At 39.2% G+C, this 12,065-nt stretch overlaps 1 protein-coding gene across 1 annotated transcript in view; it reads left to right on the top strand.

Annotated features, from left to right (window-relative positions):
• The window catches only part of Hs6st3 (heparan sulfate 6-O-sulfotransferase 3), a 711,590-nt gene that overhangs the window by 158,558 nt on the left and 540,967 nt on the right, over positions 1-12,065 (top strand). The window lies entirely within an intron of this gene.

Raw genomic sequence — 12,065 nt, 5'->3', positions numbered from 1 at the left:
ACCATTACAACACAGAAAGTTCAACATGAAGCCCCCAGCAAATGTGACAAGGCAACTCCATGACACCAGATCATCTGACTCAGGATTGTTTGCTTATTTCTTCTCTCCCAGCCAGAGAATCAGATTCTTTTGAAATGGAAGGAAATGCGTTAGCTATCAGGAGGAACTTTAGAGGCTTGGATTGAGATACATTATCAAGGACTTTCACAGAATGCATTTGAAGAGATGGTAAGGCAGCCTCGTTTTCACTCTGGCCCACAGGCAGTCCTGTGAAATCAGACATGATTGAAGTGATTTTCCTCACCTAGTTTCTAGATTACATCATTTTAAGGCAGATACTTCAAAAACGATGTACTAATACAGGCTTGATTGAAATATTTACTAGAGACTCTGACCCTGTATCTTCTCTAAATTCCAGAAAATCTCTGTTGGTTTCCTTTGTGGTGCATGCGGAAGGAAAATGAATCTACCCTTTCAAGCAAACATAAGACTTTTTGAAGAGATGGAAAACCTAAGATGGAAACTGTCTTCAGGTCCTCAGTGAAGGGACCACCCAGAACTTCAGATTTCCCTTCATGATGGAGACAGTTCCACTGGGAGGGAATTTATAATTTTATGGCCCAGATAGTGCAAAAAGCCACGAGGACTTCAAAACCTTATTTCTGTGACTTCTGGAAAATGGTGATAGATTTTGCTTAGTGACTAAAAACAAACAAGGAGGGGAACAAGGGATGAGGTCTGCACAGCTTTGTGAGGATGTGTCCAAACTTGGACGGATATTAGAGAAATTGTTTTGTATTTCATGACTTAATGGCTGAATGAGTGACATTTTGAGGGGCCAATCAGACATTTCCATTTTTTTCTGATCATGTAAAGTCCTTCCACAAGGATGTTTTCCCGCTGTACTGTATCTTAAACCCTTCCTGATCTCTGTCCTTCCTCTCAGTGGTAGCATGTTTTTTTAGCAGGGCCCTTGATGAAAGAGACACCTGTCAGGGTGCAGCCTCTTGCTAGGTCCTGACTTCTCTCTGCTTTCATCTTTTCAACTTTCCTCGTGTGTGTGTGTGTGTGTGTGTGTGTGTGTGTGTGTGTGTGTGTGTGTGTGTGTATGTGTGTGTGTGTGTGTTTGTTTGTATCGTATAATACATGTATGTATGTGTATTGTGTATATGTGTGTGTGCATGTTTGAATCTCTCTAAAGTGATCAAATAAATATGACACCATTACAGAGCTTTTTGTGTAGATCTAGAAACACAATATATTTGCCATATGCTCCAGTTTCATATTTTAAAATCTCAGTTAGTTTGAAGAACCATCTTAATTTTGTATTGTGCTACTGTTACTTTTATAGAATTAGTTGTATTTCAAATAAATCTTTCTACTGGGTACTCACATGTCAGCTCTGTAATGGTAATCTCTTAGTCACAGAATCCAACATTTGGATTTAATTAAGAATATAATGAGAATATAATATAATTAACATTACCACTGAATTCCCTACAATTTCTTTTCTTTTAAACATATACTGGTGTGCCCAGTATAAAAATTGTTATTATTCAAGTACTTACCCTACAGACTTGCAGACATTTCAATTAGAGTTTTACCATTCTCACTGTGCTTATATATTGTAAGTGTCCTGATGGGAAGAGAAACACTTGTGCCCCTCCTTTTGGCTGGTTGGTTATTGAACCAATGGTCCTTAAGATACTGGAATTTTTCCATAAGTCTCATGTGGGAGAAAAGAAAAGGTTGAAGCCTGGTACCAACCAGAGAAGAAAGAGATGTCATACAGTTCTGACAACTTGTTAGCCTGTCTTCCGGGGGATACTTGAGCAGACACAATGTTGATAGGGTGACCAAGAATGCCTGGATATTTCCTCCTAAACCTTATGGCAAGACCCTTTGGGATTAGGGTTTCCCTGGACCCCTTAATGTGTCCACATTGATTTAACCCCCCTTTGTTTTTCACCATTGTTTGTCTCTTTAATTGGCTTATTGAGGATGGATAGCCTATTACAGCTTGTTAGTCCACCAGGGGCCAGGTACTAACCCTCCCAACTTCAGCAACATCCCAACACAGCCTTCTGTTGTTGAGTTCTGAGAGGAATGCGGTGTGAGGGGCTACAGGCAAGGGATGCAGCGTGAGGGGCTGCAGTCTCCCCTTATCTGTTCAGGTTTCTTAAAAGTGTCTCTTTGTACTCTAGGACTTTCTTTGCTAAAGGTTTGGTTCATTTCTCGGTTTTCTTCTGCCAAGAGTCTAGGAGCACATATAACCAGACTCTCAGTGTAGATGGGAATCCTCAATGAATCTCTAACACATTATATTGTTCTTTATTTATATTGTAGTATAGTATGTATTTCTTGTACATCCAAATGGCAGATGACATTCTTGTTTGTACTGTGCAGTGAGGACAGACTCTGTGCACTAAATATAAGCTTGCCTCCCAGAGTTCATGAAATGTTTAATAATTAGATCATTGACATTTAAAATGAGTTAATTTATACCTCAGAACCTGGTTAGGTTGGGATGACTATATACATACTTTGTTGATATTTGAAGAAATAGTAGAGGTGTTTGGAGCACTAAGGAATATATTAATTAATTATTAAATTAACATTTAACAATGAAAATAATGAATGACAGGCCCCTAGCACCTGAAAATTTGTGTGGAATATATTTCTTAAATTGGATTCACATGAGGGGGTTCCTGTGTTTTTGTTATGAATACACACACACACACACACACACACACACACACACACACACACACACCGCCTCCAATTTATAAGGTAACCTATGCTGGTAAAGTTATATTGACATCTTACTCATGTTTGGCATCTTACTCATAAATTGTAATAGACATGGCCACCTTCTCTACTAGCCAATAAATAGGTCTATAGCCTTTTGTAAATTTCTTGAGGGATGACCTTTGTCCTCTGGTCTCTTCTTTTTACTGTCTGCGTAAGGCTACTATTATTCTCATTCCTCCCCTAAACTTCTGGGGAGATGGAACAGGTCTCTAAATTTTGAATCCTGTTCTCTTCCACATACCCAACCACCCATTTTTAACTAGTTACTTTTCTACAGTTGTGGTGGCCCAATGCTACTTCTGATATAATATAACCAGAAGGGCGGGCTGTCCTAACTACAGACCCCAGATTCTTAGCAAGCAGAGGAGATGGAAGCAGTGATTAGCAAAATGTATTTACTGCCACAAACTGAAGCTCAGAGAGAAAAGATTAATGGAAGATAAGGTAAAAAAGGAAGCCAGGTCACTCTGAATGCATAATTAACAAAGATTTGAAGTTGATAGAAAAGAAAGGAAAAGAAGTAGGAGGAGAGGAAGAGGAGAATAAAGAGAGAAAAGTGGTTATAGAAAAGTTACCTAGAATTTCTTATGCAGTTGGGAGAAGAAGGTAAAGGACTTTTTAAGGACAGAGTGATGTGATAGGCATTCAGGCTATGTTCAGGCTTATGTTCTTTGCAATATAAATATAGGCTTCCTCTTCCCAGTGAGTGTCATGGACAACTGCCTTATGGGGGCTGGGGCTTATTTTTATTGTGGAGTTTGTAGATAATTATTACATTATTCACAATAGCTAAATGGTAGAAATAATGCAACTATCCACTTATGCATAAGTACAATGTGTTCAAACAAAAGATATACACACAATGTTCTTTAACCTGAAAAAATAGTGGCATTCTGAGGCATGGTACATGACGAACCCTGAGGACATTATGGATAGGGAAATAAACTACATACTGAATAACTACTCATACATGATTCCACTCAGATGAAGTATCTAAAATAGTCAAGTAGATAGAGGCAGAAGGTAGATCAACATTTATAAGAGAGGTGAGCTGGAAAATGAGGGTGACTATTTAATAAGTTCAGAGTTTGAATTTGAGATGAAGAAGGAAATCATGGTGATTATCTAACAATAAGTGTGTTTCATGCACCTAACCCATACTCAAGATGGTAAATGTTACCTTATGACATAGATAAGTAGGATATATGCTATGTAGGTGAGGAGGATCCAGGACCAGAAGTACTTTATCAGAGCATTATAGTATTAGTTTGACGTTAACATTATCTAGCTGTGCTAATGATTTTTTTTACCTTCATGTATTTCATATTGCTGATATATCAGCAATCCAATATTTAGTGCATGAATTGTTTTTTGTAGGTATTATGTGTGTGTGTTTTTGTATTTTGTATATAGGTAATAATTTAACTTATACCATGCCAAAAAGAATTCTGTGTCTGCCTGGTTTTTGTCCCTGTGATAAAATACTGATAATAAACAAGGAAATAAGGGGTATTCTGGCTTATGCTTTCAGGATTACAGTGCTCTTTTTGGAGTACAGTGTTTCCAGTAACACACACACACACACACACACACACACACACACATCCATTTCCCTGAAATCATGGTCTCTTCCATAGTGGGGCCACGTTAGTTAATCCTTGTACATCTGGTATTTAGAGTAGGCTTTTGTATAAAAAAGACACTTCAGGCTGAAAAGAAAATGAATGCTTTTTATTTATTGTTTTATTTTCAAGATAAATACACATTTCAAACATTGTGTGAGTATAGAAAGTGATAGAACCAATCTTGCCTTTGAATCCCAGTAGTTTGAATACATCTCTTTGTTTTCTGGATGTCTGCAAGTATGAAGGTAATTATTCTATCAAAGAGCTTATTAGTTGATTACATCCTTTCTTTTGATGAGTACATAGTGGACAGTCCTCCGTAAGAGTGCCTAGCAACCTATCTTATTATTCCCCAAAGGTCCAGCCTTTTAACAAGATAATTTTTTAGACAATCTTCACAGTTCATGCTGTAAGAACTCCTTTGCACTCAGAAAAAAGAATGATGTTATGTTAGGTTCCTAAGGCAGGAAGATGGAACATTTATGGAAGGACAAGCTCCTTCCATAGAGGAAGTTAAGAGCTGCAATGCTCAGAGGAACAGAGCATCGAAGACTTGCCCAAAAGGAGATGGCAAACACGTTAGGAGAAGAAACTTCAGGTCAGGTTGTTCCACACAAGAAACAGATGTACGTTATGGAAACTAAGAGACAGCAGTTTAGGAATGTGACTCCTGATCGTGTCCCTTTCTCTAGAGAAGCAAATAGTTAGGGGGGATTCTTCAGAAATGATGTGGATCAGCTGTTGAAGAAAGGACTGCGAAGAATGAGTCAAAGCAAATGCTGAGAGCTGGGTTAGAAAAGACATGCCGCTTTTCTGCTGTGGGACATCTTTCTGTACGCTGTGAATTCGTGTGGCTCCCACTGGATAATAAATAAAGCTGTTTTGACCTATGGCAAGAAAGCTTACAGCCAGGTAGGAAGTCCAAGTAGAGATAAAGAGAGAAGGGTGAAGTTGGGAGAGATGCCGGATGCTGCTGAAGGAGCAACAAGATGTCAGCAGACCCGTAAGCCACGGCCACATGGCAACATATAGATTTATAGAAATAGGTTAATTTAAGATGAAAGAGCTAGCTACCAAGAAGCTGAAGCCATAGGCCATACAGTTTGTAATTAATATTAAGCCTCTGAGTGATTATTTTATAAGTGGCTGCGGGACTGCAGGTAGGAGAGATTCGCCCAGACTGCTGGACAAGGCAGGACTAGAGAAACTTCCATCTACACTTTTCTTACTTTTTGTTAATATTCTTTACTTTTTAGACCTTAATATTTATCCAACAGCCCATCAGTATCTGACTCCCAGATGGGCTAAGGACTGGGCTGAGCAGACTCAAAGTCTCCAGACACAAAGACTTGATCTTTCAGTTAGGGCCAAGGGGCCTCCCTCTGACACCCACAACAGGCACGCCACACAAACAAATGGTTTAAATGTCATTTTATAACCTTCCATCTTCCTATCAACTAGATTGCCATCACATGTAAATATACCAACTTACAGATTCATAGCAAGGTGCCGAGACCAAATAATATCACAGACTTAGAAGAATTGAAAAATCCCAAGCATGGCATAGGAGTGCTTTCTTTGTAAACAATACAGTGTTTATATATGTCAAATACACTGAAAGCTATAATAGATAATAAATTCAAACAATGTGAGTTTGTTTTGAAAATAATTTCCTGCTTTAGCTTTTTTTGTATTTTTTTATGGTAAATTTTCAGGTGATTCGAAAGAAAATTACCATCTGATTTTAATGGAACTTAGGAGTTTCCAAATGAAAATGTCCCAGAGTAAATAGAAAACAGCCTTTTCTTTAATGTTTTATTTGTTTGTTTGTTTTTGTGACTGTTTTTTAATGACAACATTTCTCCCTTCTCTTTCCTCCCTCCAAACCCTCCCCTTTTCTCCTTCCCATCCTCCTTCAAATTCACGCTCTCCTTTCCCGTCAATTGCTAGTGCACACCTGCATGTATGTGTGTGTTCTTATATGCTCCCACACGAAAGCTGCTAAGTCCCTATACTGCTGCTCGTGTGTATGTTTTCAAGACTGGCAGTGGACCACCAGTTGTTGGTACACTCATCTCTGGGGAGCGACGCTTCTGCTCCCAGCTTTCTTCGGCCGCCTACGGTCCTTTGTGTAGGGTTGAAGCCTTGTGGGCCTCCCATGTAGCTTGGCATGTTTGTTGGTGTTTGTTGGTATTCTCCTGATCAGCTCATGTTTGGGTGATCATGTTGGTGAGCCTTGGGGTATAGCTTCTGATGTTACTAGTGGACATAATCTCACAATGAGAATTACCCAGATGAGTCACAGGGCACGGAAATTAAAGGGCAGTCACAAAGGAGTTTAAAGAAGATATGAAGAAAAAGCACAGTGAAGTCAATGAGAAAGTGTTTGAAAGGAATATAATTTATCAAAAGTTACATTTAATTGAATATGTGTGGCTGGATGGATAGATGCATGTATGTGTGCCCCGGGGTGATGTGTGTACATAGGCCATGACGTGTATGGAGACCAAACAACATAGAAGGGTTACTCCCAACCTTCTCCCGTGTAGATCCCGGGGATTAACCAGGTCTTCAGGCTTGGCATCAAGTGTTTGCACCCACCGCGCCATCTCCCCAGCCATAAGAAAACAGAAAATAAAGGTGTCCTTATCTGTAACCACAGAGATCTCCAACTTCGTACACACACTGGAATCATGGAAAACTTTTCTATTTGTGTTCTTTCCCTATTACTTCACATAGCGATCCACTGTCCTTTCTCATCTCATGTATTTCATTATTTCCTTCGTAAATGTACACAGTTAAACAGCTCCTCTCCCAGGAGCTTGTGATATCTGGCTTTTTGCCATGCTCAAGGGTAGCATGAATCTCTAAGCTGTATTAGAACCATTGTTGACACATTCATTTTAGTGTCTTTTATAGTGCTTCATATAGCAGAAAAGAAGCAACTGAAGTCAACACCCAAATGCTGCTTGCTTTATAGACAGCAGCAGCACCATTGGGCTGTTGCTCAGCATGCTGTTTCGTCAGGTGATATATACATGGTGCATTTGGACTAGAACTCAAATGGAGTTCCACTGCATAATGAATGGAAGCATGGGCTGTAATTTGGAAGCTGGACAGTCTCATGGTGTATATATTAAAACATTTTGTCATCTCCAAAGTGCTGTAGACATCAGAGCTAGAATTCTCCTGTTTGATTTATTAATTTACTCAATCAATTCAACTGTGACCCCTGAATCTCAGATTTTTTTCTTCCTAAAACAGGGCATTGATTTCTTCCTCACAGGCTGCTCCAAGGACTCAGCAGGTTGCTCAGTAATTGGGATATCGGATGTCCCTTGAAGCCCACATTCCAAAGGCTTGTTCCCCCGTGTGGGGCATGATTGGGAGGTTTTAGTCTGTAAGAGGCAGAGACTAGTTGGTGGAAATTAGGTCATTAGAAGTATGCCTATGAAGGGACATTGAGTCACACAGCCCCTTCTGTTCATTCTTAGTTTCCCAGTCACCCTTAGGAGCACGACTTCCATAGCCACCCTTAACACATTGTCGTCCCTCACCATGAGCCCAAAGGCAGTAACATAAACAACCATGGGCTGAAACCTCAGAAGCCATGAGCCTAAGGTACACCTTCCTTCCATTTGTGCTAATTCATTTCAGGTATCCATTACAGTAGTGAGAAGCTGGATAACATAGATGTGTATACGATTGGTGAAGTGCCGATTGGGGGTGGGCGTGGCGGCAGTGCCGTTCCATCCTCATCTCATTGGCTAATGGATCGTACCTGGAGACCAGGGCACCGTTACTGCCACTGCAAGTGTCTGCCCAGGTTCTCCAGCATTCAAGAGAATCTTTGCTTGTTCAAGCTCCTCCCAACTCATTAGCATGTTTGAGGTGATTTGGAAAATGAATGGAATTTTAGATGAAAAGTCATAAATCAGATAAGGTGAACTGAGAGATTTTTTAGATAAACAGTGCATGCTCCTCTGCAGAGATGATTTCCTTCTGGATACAGTAGGAGCTGTATCAGCCACTGTACAATACATTTTACCTTCAAAACCGGTAACGAGGCTCTTGAAAGCAAGTGCATGTCTGTATATCTACATCTGGACCACAGGTCAAATCCGGAATCATCCAGGCAAGAGAAAAAAAGTAGGTCTTCTCATTGATGTTTGACATGTTTCATTTGGTATCTGCTTCAATTGAAGGTGGAGAATTTTACAAATGAACTGTCATGGTAAGTACATTCTAATTCCAGCAGAGTGTGCTCCAGAGGATGGTTGCTACCCAAAGAATTGGAGTCCTACTGAATCAGGAGTGTGGGTACTTGACTATACATAAGTAAACATTATAACAGGATCTTCAGATTAATAAGTTTATCATGGGATATGAGGAGAATTCCCCTTTCCCAGCCCTACTACTGTTATATCCAGTCATTTGCCCTCTATCTACTATGTACCCACAGGGGGCATTTAGTACCTAAAGTACAGAGCTCTGTGACTCAGAGTATACAAAGACCATTTGCAGATTTTCAGTAACATACAGTCTTTTTCAAGTGTGTTAAGTGGATTAGCATTTTTATGTGAGAGGTATGACTGGGGGTTAGAACAAAAACTGTTACCAGGGTGATTGGGTTTGGAATCTTGCTCTGTGTACTTGTCAGCAATTTTGTGACCACTGGTCTCATAGGAATATTGACTATTGGGTGACTACAGCTAACAACAATGCATTGTATATTTCAAATTGCTAGGAGATAGAATTTTGAAAATTTTCACAACAAAGAAAGTGATCAGTGTTTAAGGTAATGGATATAATAATCATCTTTTTTAACTTTTGCACAATGTATACATATATAAAAAACTGCATTTAACACCATAAATATGTTTAATTATTAGGTGTGAATAAAACAAAAATATGGGAATAAGAGTATTTCCTAGTTCATAGTTTTGTTGGGGGTACTGAATGGCTGCTTGTTAAATGCTTGTAACAGCACATGGTATTGTGGTAGGAACTATATAAATATTTGTAAGTTAAAATGCAAATGGAGTTCCTGTGTGTGATCAGGTACTAGAAGTGTGAAATGCTCACACACATAAATCTGGGAATAAAGGATGGCTAAAGAAAAGTCAGGGCTATAGATGGCAACAGTTTTAATAGAAGAACAGCAGGAAACCCATTCCACAGGAGGCTGTGAGATGGAAATCTCTGTTATGAGGCCAGGACTTCTTGAGGATAATGTACTCTAGAGACAAGTGTAAGATTCCCTTTGTTTTATTATTTGGAGCCATTGAATTTTGCAGGGTTTCTTTTGCAAACATTTTCATTGTTGTTAATTTTGTCAGAATAATCATCAATATTTTAATCATTGTCATAAAATATAAATTGCATTAGACTTTTTTATAATTCACTTTTATTTGTTAAACACAGTGGGTTCAGTTTCTAGATCTATGAGTTTTGAAACGATAGTTTTTTTTTTCTTGTTGAAGTGTGATGAGACCGTAGGGGATTTAGTGTGTCTATTGCTGAGTTCTCTGAATGAAGCAGGAAAATAGAAACATTTGTGGAACTGACAGTACAACATCCAGTAATGACTGCTTCTAAACCCTGGATAGAATGGCCTCAGAATCACTGTCACAGAGTGATCTGAGCAAGGTCATTGTGTTATCTGGTTTCCAGGTCTCCTGATGGATATCTAGGAAAGAAATGAAAAACACCAAGAAGCTTAAACATTAGAAAAACACAGATTATGGAAGAAAGGGCTGCAGGGTTGGAATTAGGAGGGATAATATCCAAATTTTGACTATGGCATTTACTTTGTGACCCTCAGGAATTAGTGAGGTGATGTCAGTCTGTCTCATCTCACACAGAGTAAGAATAAAGAGATTGCTCAGCAGGCCCGCGGCAGAGTTGCTTTCTGTTTCCCAGGCACTCACTGGATTATTTGCTTCATTTTTTCCTTTCTTTTATATGTAGATGCTGTTGTGTATATTGCAGGTACATGTGCATGTTGAGGAGGTTATATGTATATGAGTGTTCATGTGGAGGTCAAAGATCAACTTTGGAGGCCATTTCTCAGGATACATCTATATTATTTTTGAGACAGATTCTTTTCCTGGGGCTTGAGGCTTGTCAATTAGAATAGGCTGGTTGATCAGCAAGCCACAGGGATCAACCTGTGCCTGCTGTCCCAGCACTGGAATTACAAACACATACCACCATGCCTGGCTTTTTACATGGGCGTTGGAGATAGGACTCCTGTTCTCATGCTTAAAAGACAAGCATTTTAGTGACTGAGCGGTCTCCCTGGCGCCTAGATTATTTCTTGATAAAAAAAAAAAAATCATGACTTTTTGTTAGTATTCTCTAACATTCGATGTAGTGTCTTACCTTAGTAAATATTAAATAGATGCTTATTCAATATTGAATAAATAATGGTCTAACTAAACCCATTCATTTATCATCAGTAATTACCTGTAATCTGTCAGTTGCTATGCCAAGAATTCAACAAAAAGAAATGCAAAGAGCCAACTCTTTTTGCTATAGGTGTTTTTAAACTAGGAAGAGGAGATATATATTATAATTAATGAATTATAAGAACATACTCCAAAGTAGAGAAAGCTCCAAGAAAAGGCACTCATATGCAAGAATCTAGGGAATGAGAGGACCTGCGATCATTTGTACTTACCTAGACAACTCTGTTTGTGTCCACACATGCACAAGGCATGGTGTCCACAGTAAACAATTAGGTAGGGGCAGGCCATGAAAATCTCTGTAGGGTATTATTGGTCACTTGAACCTTAATCCTAAAGGTGATAGAAATATCAGAGGATTCTATGTCAGGTCCAGATTGGATTGGGAAAGATCCCCCTGGATGCCACAAGTGCCATTATGACAGTCCAGGTGAGAACAGAGGAGGACATGGAAGTGCCCTGGGGCAGATGCCTGGGATTCATGAATGGCAAAATTTAGAGAAAGGTAAGATGCAAAGTCTAAAGAAATACAGCCTTGAGCTGTACCTGTAGAGATTTTTTCTATATTTGAAGAGCCATGGAAATAGTTTTTGTGTTTTTTATAGTTCTCTAGCTTAACTATACGAACAGTATCTGACCATAGAAGCTACAACTATATAGCATAGCATGCCATCTTTTTAACTCGGCATTGGTTCTTACTTAAGGTTCTTATCCTAATAAATATTAGCTGTGATCATTGGAATTTCAATCTGTTTTACCTTTTCCTATTCTACTTGCAGCTACTTAATTGGGGTGAGGGAACCACTGATTAGCGTATCTACCAGAGAAGAGCCATACAAAAGAGAGGAGGTCACCGGGCAGTGGTGGTGCATGCCTTTAATCCCAGCACTTGGAAGGCAGAGCCAGGCGGATCTCTGTGAGTTCGAGGCCAGCCTGGGCTACCGAGTGAGTTCTAGGAAAAGGCGAAAAGCTACACAGAGAAACCCTGTCTCGAAAAACCAAAAAAAAAAGAGAGAGAGAGAGAAAGGAGGTAAAAAATCTCCTGTCTTATTTTTGTTTCAGTTAAATTTGTATTGTAATATGAAGTTAAATCAATGGCTACATTAAATACTGATTTTGATATGTACCAATATTTTCCATGAAATTGTTTTCCTGGGTCAAA

Source organism: Peromyscus leucopus, chromosome 9 (assembly GCF_004664715.2).
Source record: "Peromyscus leucopus breed LL Stock chromosome 9, UCI_PerLeu_2.1, whole genome shotgun sequence".
Lineage (NCBI taxonomy): Eukaryota > Metazoa > Chordata > Mammalia > Rodentia > Cricetidae > Peromyscus > Peromyscus leucopus.
Note: the sequence above shows the minus strand (reverse complement) of the source record. Positions and strands in the feature narration are given on the sequence as shown.